General features: G+C 42.1%; 1 protein-coding gene across 1 annotated transcript in view; it reads left to right on the plus strand.

Annotated features, from left to right (window-relative positions):
- Positions 1-14,522, plus strand: part of KIF5B (kinesin family member 5B) — a 346,765-nt gene that overhangs the window by 60,938 nt on the left and 271,305 nt on the right. The gene's annotated exons all lie outside the window — the stretch shown is intronic.

Here is a 14,522-nt window from a genome sequence, read left to right on the forward strand (position 1 = left end):
CTAAGTCAGTGGAATGGGGATTACTCAGATTTCTCCCCTCTACTAAATCTGGATCGAGAGACCAGAGATTCTCTTCTCTGGTGGCTTTCTCGGGTCCATCTGTCCAAGGGCATGACCTTTCGCAGGCCAGATTGGACGATTGTAACAGATGCCAGCCTTCTAGGTTGGGGCGCAGTCTGGAACTCCCTGAAGGCTCAGGGATCGTGGACTCAGGAGTAGAAACTCCTCCCAATAAATATTCTGGAGTTAAGAGCAATATTCAATGCTCTTCTAGCTTGGCCTCAGTTAGCAACACTGAGGTTCATCAGATTTCAGTCGGACAACATCACGACTGTGGCTTACATCAACCATCAAGGGGGAACCAGGAGTTCCCTAGCGATGCTAGAAGTCTCAAAGATAATTCGCTGGGCAGAGTCTCACACTTGCCACCTGTCAGCGATCCACATCCCAGGCGTGGAGAATTGGGAGGCGGACTTTCTAAGTCGCCAGACTTTTCATCCGGGGGAGTGGGAACTTCATCCGGAGGTGTTCGCTCAACTGATTCATCGTTGGGGCAAACCAGAACTGGATCTCATGGCGTCTCGCCAGAACGCCAAGCTTCCTCTTTATGGATCCAGGTCAAGAGACCCTGGAGCGGCGCTGATAGATGCCCTAGCAGCCCCTTGGGTTTTCAACATGGCTTATGTGTTTCCACCGTTTCCGCTGCTGCCTCGACTGATTGCCAAGATCAAACAGGAGAGAGCATCAGTGATTCTGATAGCGCCTGCGTGGCCACGCAGGACCTGGTATGCAGACCTAGTGGACATGTCGTCCTGTCCACCATGGTCTCTGCCCCTGAGGCAGGACCTTCTAATACAAGGTCCTTTCAACCATCCAAATCTAATTTCTCTGAAGCTGACTGCATGGAGATTGAATGCTTGATCCTATCAAAGCGTGGCTTCTCAGAGTCAGTTATTGATACCTTAATACAGGCACGGAAGCCTGTTACCAGAAAAATCTACCATAAGATATGGCGTAAATACTTATATTGGTGCGAATCCAAGAGTTACTCATGGAGTAAGGTTAGGATTCCTAGGATATTGTCCTTTCTACAAGAGGGTTTGGAAAAGGGCTTATCTGCTAGTTCGTTAAAGGGACAGATTTCTGCTCTGTCTATTCTTTTGCACAAGCGTCTGGCAGAAGTTCCAGACGTCCAGGCTTTTTGTCAGGCTTTGGCCCGGGCTAAGCCTGTGTTTAAAACTGTTGCTCCTCCGTGGAGCTTAAACTTGGTTCTTAAAGTTCTTCAAGGTGTTCCGTTTGAACCCCTTCATTCCATTGATATTAAGCTTTTATCTTGGAAAGTTCTGTTTTTGATGGCTATTTCTTCGGCTCGAAGAGTCTCTGAGTTATCTGCCTTACATTGTGATTCTCCTTATCTGATTTTCCATTCAGACAAGGTAGTTCTGCGTACTAAACCTGGGTTTTTACAAAAGGTAGTTTCTAACAGGAATATCAATCAAGAGATTGTTGTCCCATCATTGTGCCCTAATCCTTCTTCAAAGAAGGAACGTTTTTTGCATAATCTGGGCGTAGTCCGTGCCCTGAAGTTCTATTTACAGGCAACTAAAGATTTTCGTCAAACTTCTTCCCTGTTTGTCGTTTACTCTGGACAGAGGAGAGGTCAAAAAGCTTCGGCAACCTCTCTCTCCTTTTGGCTTCGGAGCATAATACGCTTAGCCTATGAGACTGCTGGAAAGCAGCCCCCTGAAAGGATTACAGCTCATTCTACTAGAGCTGTGGCTTCCACCTGGGCCTTTAAAAATGAGGCCTCTGTTGAACAGATTTGCAAGGCTGCGACTTGGTCTTCGCTTCACACCTTTTCAAAATTTTACAAATTTGACACTTTTGCTTCTTCGGAGGCTGTTTTTGGGAGAAAGGTTCTACAGGCAGTGGTTCCTTCCGTTTAAGTTCCTGCCTTGTCCCTCCCATCATCCGTGTTCTTTAGCTTTGGTATTGGTATCCCACAAGTAATGGATGATCCGTGGACTGGATACACTTAACAAGAGAAAACATAATTTATGCTTACCTAATAAATTTATTTCTCTTGTAGTGTATCCAGTCCACGGCCCGCCCTGTCTTTTCAAGGCAGATCTAAATTTTAATTAAAACTCCAGTCACCACTGCACACTATTGTTTCTCCTTTCTTGTCTTGTTTCGGTCGAATGACTGGATATGACATGTGAGGGGAGGAGCTATATAGCAGCTCTGCTGTGGGTGATCCTCTTGCAACTTCCTGTTGGGAAGGGAATATATCCCATAAGTAATGGATGATCCGTGGACTGGATACACTACAAGAGAAATAAATTTATCAGGTAAGCATAAATTATGTTTTTTTCTTCCTTTCTCTAATAAAGTCAGTAAATCTGCTTGTTTGTGATGCCTGGGATTTGACAAATACATGGATTCACTGACCTCCAAAATGCTAACCTGCATTTCTCTTGCAAGGTGTATCCAGTCCACGGATTCATCCTTTACTTGTGGGATATTCTCATTCCCTACAGGAAGTGGCAAAGAGAGCACACAGCAAAGCTGTCCATATAGCTCCCCCCTTAGCTCCACCCCCCAGTCATTCTCTTTGCCGGCTCTAAGCACTAGGGTCTCTCTACGGGAGGGTAAAGTGAATATGGTGTTAGAATTGTAGTTTTATATCTTCAATCAAGAGTTTGTTATTTTTAAATGGTACCGGTTTGTACTATTTACTCTCTAGCAGAAAAGTGATGAAGAATTCTGCTGAGAGGAAAATGATTTTAGCATGTTGTAACTAAAATCCACTGCTGTTCCCACACAGGACTGAGGATTACCAGAAAACTTCAGTTGGGGGGAACAGTTTGCAGGCTTGACTGCAATGAGGTATGTTCTGTCAATTTTTTCTAGACAAGACTGAGATAATGCTAGAAGACTAACAGGATCCCCATGTGGGGAGGGTAAGCTATGTTCTGAGACTTAGTATAGAATTGCATGCTTACATAACAGGGCTAAATAGGCTGGTTGACACTAATACAGGGCAATCGATTATTTTTTCAAGAAATTTTCGTTGGTGACACTTTTCTTAAGCACTTTGGTGTTTTTACTGGGGTATATTATCCACATGGCATAAATTTAGTCACTTAGAAGTGATTTTTGTAGGCCTCATAACTCCGGAGTGGGAGGGGCCTAATTTCACGCCTCAGATGCACATTTAGAATTGAAAGTCTGTTCATGCTGCTTCACGTGGAGGGTCCAGCTGCTGATTGAGGGCCCAACAGAAGCTTTATTCCCCCAAATCTGATCCCTAAGGGCAGGTAGGGCCACAGCTGTAAGCTGTGGCAAGGTGCTGTAGTTCATTAACCGGTCGTTGGCTTTAGGCTGCTCTGGTTTGGGCATTCAGTTGTTAATCGTTCTGAAACTTGTGGTGCAATCATATTAAAGCCTTAGGTACATACTGTAAAAATTTCAAAAAGATTGGTGCATTTTTCACTGTTTTGTAAAATTGTGTGCTCTTTTTATTTCTTAAAGGCACAGTAACGTTTTTTTCAAATTGTGTTTTTTATTTGATTAAAGTGTTTTCCAAGCTTGCTTGTGTATACTACTAGTCTGTTAAACATGTCTGACACTAAGGAAAATCCTTGTTCAATGTGTTTAGAAGCCATGGTGGAACCCCCTCTCAGAATGTGCCCCAATTGCACTAATACATCTATACACTTTAAAGATCATATTGTTGCACTTAAAAGTGTGGCCCTAGATGATTCTCTGACTGAGGAGAATGAGGATAGTCCGTCTACCTCTCCCCATGTGTCACAACCAGTTATGCCCGCTCAAGCGATGCCTAGTACCTCTAGTGCGTCTGCCCCTATTACTTTGCAACAACTAGAGACAGTCATGGATAATTCCCTTGCGGCCTTTCTATCCAAACTGCCAGTTTTCCCTACAAAGCGCGACAGCTCTGTTTTAAGAACAGATGATGAGCAGTCTGAAGCTTTGGTAGCCTTATCTGATGTACCCTCACAACACTCCGATGTGGGTGTGAAGGATTTGATGTCTGAGGGAGAAATTTCCGACTCGGGAAAGATTGCTCGTCAGGCAGAGTCAGATTCATTAGCGTTTAAATTTAAACTGGAACACCTCCGCGTATTACTCAGGGAGGTATTAGCCACTCTGGATGATTGTGATCCCAGAGAAATTGTGTAAACTGGACAAGTACTTAGAGGTCCCTGTATACACTGATGCGTTTCCGATCCCCAAAAGGGTTGCGGATATTGTTACTAGGGAGTTGGATAGACCAGGTGTCCCTTTTGTTCCCCCCCCTATTTTTAAGAAAATGTCCCCCATAACTGACCCCAGGCGGGACTCGTGGCAGACGGTCCCTAAGGTAGAGGGGGCTGTTTCTTCACTTGCTAAGCGCACAACTATACCAATTGAAGACAGTTGGGCTTTTAAAGATCCTATGGATAAAAAGTTAGGTTTACTTAAGAAAATTTTTGTTCAACAAGGTTTCCTTCTCCAACCTATTGCCTGCATTATTCCGGTAACTACTGCAGCGGCTTTCTGGTTTGAGGCGCTGGAGGAATCGCTCCAGACGGAGACCTCATATGACGAGATTATGGATAGAATTAAGCCTCTAAAGCTGGCTAATTCTTTTATCACAGATGCCGCTTTCCAGTTAGCGAAGTTAGCGGCAAAAAATTCAGCACTTTGGCTCAAGTCATGGTCGGCCGATGTGTCGTCAAAATCCAAATGATTAAATATCCCTTTCAAGGGAAAGACCCTTTTCGGCCCAGAATTGAAAGAGATTATTTCAGATATCACAGGGGGAAAGGGCCATGCTCTCCCCCAGGACAAGCCCTTTAAGGCTAGAAACAAAGCTAACTTTCGTTCCTTTCGTAACTTCAGGGGCGGTCCCGCTTCAGCCTCTACAGCGGCAAAGCAAGAGGGTAACGCTTCACCTGGAAGCCTTACCAGGGCTGGAACAAGGGTAAACAGGCCAAAAAGCCTGCAGATGCTACCAAGACAGCATGAAGGGGTAGCCCCCGATCCGGGACCGGATCTAGTAGGGGGCAGACTCTCTCTCTTCGCTCAGGCCTGGGCAAGAGATGTTCACGATCCCTGGGCATTAGAGATTGTTACCCAGGGATATCTTCTAGAATTAAAGGACTCTCCTCCAAGGGGAAGGTTCCACATTTCTCGTCTGTCTACAGACCAGACAAAGAAAAAGGGGTTTTTACGCTGTGTAGAAGATCTACTTACAATGCGAGTGATCCACCCAGTTCCAATTGCAGAGCAAGGGCTGGGGTTTTACTCAAACCTGTTTGTGGTTCCCAAAAAAGAACCAATCCTGGATCTCAAAATTTTAAACAAATTCCTCAGTGTTCCATCGTTAAAGATGGAGACTATTCGGACAATCTTACCAATGATCCAGGAGGGTCAATATATGACTACCGTGGATCTAAAGGATGCGTACCTACATATTCCTATCCACAAAGATCATCACCAGTTTCTCAGGTTCGCCTTTCTGGACAAGCATTATCAGTTTGTGGCTCTTCCTTTCGGGTTGGCCACTGCTCCCAGAATTTTCACAAAGGTGCTAGGGGCCCTCCTGGCGGTGCTAAGACCGCGGGGCATAGCAGTGGCGCCTTACTTAGACAACATCATTTATTCAAGCGTCGACTTTCCAAAGAACCAAGTCTCACACGTAGATCGTATTGGCCTTTCTAAGGTCTCACGGGTGGAAAGTGAACGAAGAAAAGAGTTCTCTCTCCCCTCTTACAAGAGTTCCATTCCTAGGAACCCTGATAGACTCGGTAGAAATGAAAATATTTCTGACGGAGGTCAGAAAGTTAAAGCTGTTAAATACTTGCCGAGCTCTTCATTCCATTCCTCGGCCATCTGTAGCTCAGTGCATGGAGACAATCGGACTAATGGTAGTGGCAATGGACATAGTCCCGGCAATGGACATAGTCCCTTTTGCTCGGATCCATCTCAGACCACTGCAACTATGCATGCTCAAACAGTGGAATGGGGATTATGCAGATTTGTCTCCTCAAATTCAGCTGAACCAGGAGACCAGAGATTCTCTTCTCTGGTGGTTGTCTCAGGACCACCTGTCTCAGGGAATATGTTTCCGCAGACCAGAGTGGATCATTGTAACGACCAATGCCAGTCTGTTAGGCTGGGGAGTGGTCTGGGACTCCCGGAAAGCTCAGGGCTTATTGTCTCGGGAAGAAACTCTTCTCCCGATAAACATTCTGGAACTGAGGGCGATATTCAACACTCTTCAGGCATGGCCTCAACTAGCGGCGGCCAAATTTATCAGATTTCAGTCGGACAACATCACGACTGTAGCTTACGTCGGAGTAGACAACTGGGAGGCGGATTTTCTAAGTCGTCAGACTTTTCACCCGGGGGAGTGGGAACTCCACCCGGAGGTATTTGCCCAGCTGACTCAGCTAAGGGGCACTCCAGAGTTGGATTTGAGGGCGTCCCGTCAGAACGCCAAACTTTCTACGGGTCCAGGTCCCGGGACCCCAAGGCGGTATTGATAGATGCTCTTGCAGCACGTTGGTCCTTCAATCTGGCTTATGTTTTTCCACCGTTTCCTCTCCTCCCTCGTCTGGTTGCCAGAATCAAGCAGGAGAAGGCTTCAGTGATTCTGATAGCGCCTGCGTTGCCACGCAGGACTTGGTATGCAGACCTAGTGGACATGTCATCTGTCCCACCATGGACACTGCCAATGAGGCAGGATCTTCTAATACAGGGTCCGTTCAAGCATCCAAATCTAGTTTCTCTACGTTTGACTGCTTGGAGATTGAACGCTTAATTCTATCAACGCGTGGGTTCTCTGAGTCGGTTATAGATACTCTGAGTCAGGCTAGAAAGCCTGTCACCAGGAAAATCTACCATAAGATATGGCGGAAATATCTTTGTTGGTGTGAATCCAAGGGTTACTCATGGAGTAAGATTAGGATTCCCAGGATATTGTCTCTTCTCCAAGAAGGATTGGAGAAAGGATTGTCAGCTAGTTCCTTAAAAGGACAAATATCTGCTCTGTCTATTCTTTTACATAAGCGTCTGGCAGAGGTACCAGACGTTCAAGCGTTTGCTCATGCTTTAGTCAGAATCAAGCCTGTCTATAAACCTGTGGCTCCGCCATGGAGTCTAAATCTAGTTCTTTCAGTTCTTCAAGGGGTTCCGTTTGAACCTTTACATTCCATAGATATTAAGTTGTTATCTTGGAAAGTTTTGTTTTTAGTAGCTATCTCTTCTGCTCGAAGGGTTTCAGAATTATCTGCCTTACAGTGTGATTCACCTAACCTGGTGTTCCACGCAGATAAGGTAGTTTTGCGTACCAAGCCTGGTTTTCTTCCTAAAGTTGTTTCTAACAAGAATATTAACCAGGAAATAGTTGTTCCTTCTCTGTGTCCTAATCCATCTTCAAAGAAGGAACGTCTACTGCACAATCTTGATGTTGTTCGTGCTTTAAAGTTCTATTTACAAGCAACTAAGGATTTCAGACAAACGCCTTCCTTGTTTATCTATTCTGGTAAGAGGAGAGGTCAGAAAGCGAATGCTACCTCTTTCTTTTTGGCTGAAAAGCATCATCTGTTTGGCCTATGAGACTGCTGGCCAGCAGCCTCCTGAACGTATTACTGCTCATTCTTCCAGAGCAGTGGCTTCCATGTGGGCTTTCAAAAATGAGGCTTCTGTTGAACAGATTTGTAAGGCAGCGACTTGGTCTTCACTGCATACTTTCGCCAAATTTGACAAATTTGATACTTTTGCTTCTTCGGAGGCTATTTTTGGGAGAAAGGTTTTACAAGCAGTGGTGCCTTCTGTTTAAGGTACCTGTCTTGTTCCCTCCCTTCATCCGTGTCCTATAGCTTTGGTATTGGTATCCCACAAGTAAAGGATGAATCCGTGGACTGGATACACCTTGCAAGAGAAAACTTAATTTATGCTTACCTGATAAATTACTTTCTTTTGCGGTGTATCCAGTCCACGGCCCGCCCTGGCATTTACGTCAGGTAAAATTTTTTGTTTAAACTACAGTCACCACTGCACCCTATGGTTTCTCCTTTTTCTTTCTAACCTTTAGTCGAATGACTGGGGGGTGGAGCTAAGGGGGGAGCTATATGGACAGCTTTGCTGTGTGCTCTCTTTGCCACTTCCTGTAGGGAATGAGAATATCCCACAAATAAAGGATGAATCCGTGGACTGGATACACCGCAAGAGAAAGTAATTTATCAGGTAAGCATAAATTCTGTTATCCCTATTCACCCTACTCAGGTTTATCTGCTTCCCTTTTGGCCACCAACATTTATGGCCATTCCCTGTGGCTTGGCCTAATCCCCAAGATCCCTGCAGATCTTCTAGACATGCTGCATCTACCATGGTCTCTTACAACCTCCTCTTTATCACAACGCAATGTACATATAACGTGTGTATACACCACTATACTGCAATGTATTTATTCTTGGTGGATAATAGATGTTCCAGACATTTCCCTGGTCCTTATATTCCCCCCCCCCCCCCAATTTTCAGTGTAAGAACGGAACAGGATACCCCTTTAAGCACACTCTCATTATTATGGAGTATCCTAGCTTGGATATATTAAAAATAAAACTATTTCATACAGGTGGTGAGTAGAGCTGCAACAACTAATCGTCATAATCGATAATAATCGATTATGAAAATAGTTGTCAACGAATCTCATAATCGATTAGTTGGTTTGCAATTAGTTGGTCTGTGCACAACACCAGCTGCTTCACTCCAATGAACTCCTGCATATGGTATTGTGTTTAATGGTTATGTCCTTAGCCTAAAGGGTGTCTACAGACGTTTACTTTTTACTTTTTCAGGACAGTATAAGTTTACAACTACCCCTGGCTTATGTGCAACCCAGATATAAAAGTCATCATTTGGATTGTTTATATTAAATCTGGTGATTTGGAACTATGCTTTTCATGATATAGTGCTAAGCTTGTTGTTTACACCTTGCCCCTAGATTGATGTGAGTTATTTAAATTGATGTGCACTATTATCTGTTTGCACAATTATTAGCGTATTGCTTGCTATTGCTGATTATATGTACTGTATAAATAAATGTGTAAGGCTTTGTCCTGTTATTGATATACAGTCCTTAGCACTTTTGATTTTGTTTTTTATTGTTTTTTTTATATTTTAATAAATTGTGATAATATGTACCAGATTCAACCTTTATAAGTATATATTCGTTATTTTTAGAGCGGACTAGATATTTCCCCTAACCTTATAGCTGGTTATTTACCATTGCATATAGATATTCAAGATACAGGGAGTGCAGAATTATTAGGCAAGTTGTATTTTTGAGGATTAATTTTATTATTGAACAACAACCATGTTCTCAATGAACCCAAAAAACTCATTAATATCAAAGCTGAATAGTTTTGGAAGTAGTTTTTAGTTTGTTTTTAGTTATAGCTATTTTAGGGGGATATCTGTGTGTGCAGGTGACTATTACTGTGCATAATTATTAGGCAACTTAACAAAAACAAATATATACCCATTTCAATTATTTATTTTTACCAGTGAAACCAATATAACATCTCAACATTCACAAATATACATTTCTGACATTCAAAAACAAAACAAAAACAAATCAGTGACCAATATAGCCACCTTTCTTTGCAAGGACACTCAAAAGCCTGCCATCCATGGATTCTGTCAGTGTTTTGATCTGTTCACCATCAACATTGCGTGCAGCAGCAACCACAGCCTCCCAGACACTGTTCAGAGAGGTGTACTGTTTTCCCTCCTTGTAAATCTCACATTTGATGATGGACCACAGGTTCTCAATGGGGTTCAGATCAGGTGAACAAGGAGGCCATGTCATTAGATTTTCTTCTTTTATACCCTTTCTTGCCAGCCACGCTGTGGAGTACTTGGACGCGTGTGATGGAGCATTGTCCTGCATGAAAATCATGTTTTTCTTGAAGGATGCAGACTTCTTCCTGTACCACTGCTTGAAGAAGGTGTCTTCCAGAAACTGGCAGTAGGACTGGGAGTTGAGCTTGACTCCATCCTCAACCCGAAAAGGCCCCACAAGCTCATCTTTGATGATACCAGCCCAAACCAGTACTCCACCTCCACCTTGCTGGCGTCTGAGTCGGACTGGAGCTCTCTGCCCTTTACCAATCCAGCCACGGGCCCATCCATCTGGCCCATCAAGACTCACTCTCATTTCATCAGTCCATAAAACCTTAGAAAAATCAGTCTTGAGATATTTCTTGGCCCAGTCTTGACGTTTCAGCTTGTGTGTCTTGTTCAGTGGTGGTCGTCTTTCAGCCTTTCTTACCTTGGCCATGTCTCTGAGTATTGCACACCTTGTGCTTTTGGGCACTCCAGTGATGTTGCAGCTCTGAAATATGGCCAAACTGGTGGCATCTTGGCAGCTGCACGCTTGACTTTTCTCAGTTCATGGGCAGTTATTTTGCGCCTTGGTTTTTCCACACGCTTCTTGCGACCCTGTTGACTATTTTGAATGAAACGCTTGATTGTTCGATGATCACGCTTCAGAAGCTTTGCAATTTTAAGAGTGCTGCATCCCTCTGCAAGATATCTCACTATTTTTGACTTTTCTGAGCCTATCAAGTCCTTCTTTTGACCCATTTTGCCAAAGGAAAGGAAGTTGCCTAATAATTATGCACACCTGATATAGGGTGTTGATGTCATTAGACCACACCCCTTCTCATTACAGAGATGCACATCACCTAATATGCTTAATTGGTAGTAGGCTTTCGAGCCTATACAGCTTGGAGTAAGACAACATGCATAAAGAGGATGATGTGGTCAAAATACTCATTTGCCTAATAATTCTGCACTCCCTGTATTTTTATGTTAGAATTAAGTCAATGGTTACTTTATTGAGAGGCCCCTTGCCAAGGTAGAAAACACTTAGCATTGGTGAAGAGCTAACAAAGATAAATATCCCACTTTGGTGAAATTGGCAAAACCCTACTTATACACCTCAACAGCCTTTTCTCTGCTGCAGGAAATATAGCTTCAAACAGAGAACCAGCCTTAGCCAGAAGCATGTGGACATGTTGAGATTTTTGCATTTCAATGCAAAGTTTCTGAAAGAGTGAATAACAGAATGTTATTAACACTGATAGTCTAACTCTTTCTAGTTCTACCTCTTTTCAAACAGTTTGTGGTTTTGTTTTGTTTAATTATAAAACTGTGCTCTGCTGCTTAAAAATTGAAGAAACAGTTGTGTTAATGTAAAGTTTTAGTCTGAAGTTTATATTTGTAACACTCATTATGTGGATGTTATTTAAAACATAGAAAACTATTATTGATTCTCTTTTTATCCGATTAGTCGATTAATCGAAAAAATAATCGGCCGATTAATCGATTATGAAAATAATCGTTAGTTGCAGCCCTAGTGGTGAGAGTCCATGAGTTATTACTACTGGGAATCGCTCTTTCCTACCACTAGGAGGGAGGTAAAGATTCACAAACCCCAAGAACGCTGTAAAACCCTTCCTACCTCACCAGTACCTCAGTCTTGTCTTTGTCTCCTCTGGAGGTCGTCAAAGAATGATGTGCATTCAAAGAGGGGATTCTCAACTGCCTAACCTCTCCAAATATCAGTAATGACAGAATTTCCACAGCACCTATAGAGTATAAATTTTCTTTTATTCAGACATCATCTATAAAATAAGAGACGTTTCGGGGTATATCCTCTTAGTCATGCTATACTTTGCTGCACACAGTATCTGTTTTTAAACGTTTGATTTTCGCGCCAGTTACACTTATATTGTACGCTGGCTCCCTCTAGTGGTCATCTCAACATTTTACATGCAATCTGTGAAGCAAACAATTTAAAAACAATATAGTGGCAGTGACAGATTATGAAAAAAGCTTACAACATTTTGCTTAATTTATTACAAATATCTATATCTATATCTGTGTGTGTGTGTGTGTGTATGTATATGTATATATATATATATATATATATATATATATATATATATATATATATATATATATATATTAAAATTATAGTTGTAAGTAACTTTTTTATATTCATGGGTTAAAGACTATGTAACCTACTTTATACTTCTGACTGTTACTTTCTTAGACACAAGAGTATACAAAAATGGGAATATTCTAAGCTTTGATCTATATTCTAAAGACACAGATAAAAACACATTATTACAATATGATAGTTTCCACCCTAAAAAATTGATCAATTCATTACCTAAGAGCCAGCTTCTTAGGGTAAAAAGAATCGTAAATCGAGAAACAGACTGTGAATTAAGGAAGAGGGAAATGGCAAAACATTTTTTAGATAGAGGGTATCCCCCCAATCTATTAAAGAAAAAAATGGAAGAAATAAAAAATCCAGTTAAAAAAAAAAAAGCAACAAACAGGACAAAGAGCATAGAATGGTCTGTGTGTCCTAATACAGCCCACTTAGCAGAGAAATATCAATGATCATACTTAAGAACTGACATATACTAAGGGAGTGCCACCAACAGGTAACACTATTTCAGGAACCCCCTCTTATGGCTTATAGGAGTAAAAAATATTAGGGATCACTTAATGAGGACCGATATAGGACCTAGTAAGGGTTTCAAACAAACATTTGTGGGCACTAATCAGAGTTAGCTACCCCTGTTTAATTTGTATGAGTTGCAGTTTAGTCATCAAGGGACCTAATTTCTTTCACCCTCACAGTGGTAAAAAGCTTGATATAAATGGGTATTATACCTGTGAAACAACACGTGGTATATCTCATCAAGTGCCCATGTTCCCTGGTGTATTTAGGGGAGTCCACACAAAAGGTGAGGGAACGTATGAGCCAGCACAGTTCCAATATAAGACGTAAGAATTTGGAATCCCCCATGTCCAAGCACTTCCTGCAAAAAGGTCACGGCATCAGCGAGTTGAGATGGCAAATTATTGAACAAATTAAGGTGTCCAGGAATGGCATGGACAGGGAGATACTGTTAAAACAAAAGGATATGTGGTGGATCCACAAACTTGAAACTTTGATTCCAAAGGGACTCGATAGAGATTTCGATCTAACTTGTTACTTTTGACTTTATTATATTCAATGCCCTTTTTTATGAGGGCTACTTCCTTGAGATGTCTCATAAAAAATATCTCAGTTTAGTAGAATTGTCATAACAATGTGTCCCATTTCTCCAACATAGGTGTGTCCGGTCCACGGCGTCATCCTTACTTGTGGGATATTCTCCTCCCCAACAGGAAATGGCAAAGAGCCCAGCAAAGTTGGTCACATGATCCCTCCTAGGCTCCTCCTACCCCAGTCATTCTCTTTGCCGTTGTACAGGCAACATCTCCACGGAGATGGCTTAGAGTTTTTTAGTGTTTAACTGTAGTTTTTATTATTCAATCAAGAGTTTGTTATTTTGAAATAGTGCTGGTATGTACTATTTACTCAGAAACAGAAAAGAGATGAAGATTTCTGTTTGTATGAGGAAAATGATTTTAGCAACCGTAACTAAAATCCATGGCTGTTCCACACAGGACTGTTGAGAGCTATTAACTTCAGTTGGGGGAACAGTATGCAGTCTCTTGCTGCTTGAGGTATGACACATTCTAACAAGACGATGTAATGCTGGAAGCTGTCATTTTCCCTATGGGATCCGGTAAGCCATGTTTATTACGATCATAAATAAGGGCTTCACAAGGGCTTATTAAGACTGTAGACTTTTCTGGGCTAAATCGATTCATTATTAACACATATTTAGCCTTGAGGAATCATTTTATCTGGGTATTTTGATATGAGAATATCGGCAGGCACTGTATTAGACACCTTATTCCTTAGGGGCTTTCCCAAAGCATAAGCAGAGCCTCATTTTCGCGCCGGTGTGGCGCACTTGTTTTTGAGAGGCATGGCATGCAGTCGCATGTGTGAGGAGCTCTGATACTTAGAAAAGACTTTCTGAAGGCGTCATTTGGTATCGTATTCCCCTTTGGGCTTGGTTGGGTCTCAGCAAAGCAGATACCAGGGACTGTAAAGGGGTTAAAGTTTAAAACGGCTCCGGTTCCGTTATTTTAAGGTTTAAAGCTTCCAAATTTGGTGTGCAATACTTTTAAGGCTTTAAGACACTGTGGTGAAAATTTGGTGAATTTTGTACAATTCCTTCATGTTTTTTCGCAATTGCAGTAATAAAGTGTGTTCAGTTTAAAATTTAAAGTGACAGTAACGGTTTTATTTTAAAACGTTTTTGTACTTTGTTATCAAGTTTATGCCTGTTTAACATGTCTGAACTACCAGATAGACTGTGTTCTGAATGTGGGGAAGCCAGAATTCCTATTCATTTAAATAAATGTGATTTATGTGATAATGACAATGATGCCCAAGATGATTCCTCAAGTGAGGGGAGTAAGCATGGTACTGCATCATTCCCTCCTTCGTCTACACGAGTCTTGCCCACTCAGGAGGCCCCTAGTACATCTAGCACGCCAATACTCCTTACTATGCAACAATTAACGGC

Source organism: Bombina bombina, chromosome 5 (genome assembly GCF_027579735.1).
Source record: "Bombina bombina isolate aBomBom1 chromosome 5, aBomBom1.pri, whole genome shotgun sequence".
In the NCBI taxonomy this organism is placed as follows: Eukaryota; Metazoa; Chordata; class Amphibia; order Anura; family Bombinatoridae; genus Bombina; species Bombina bombina.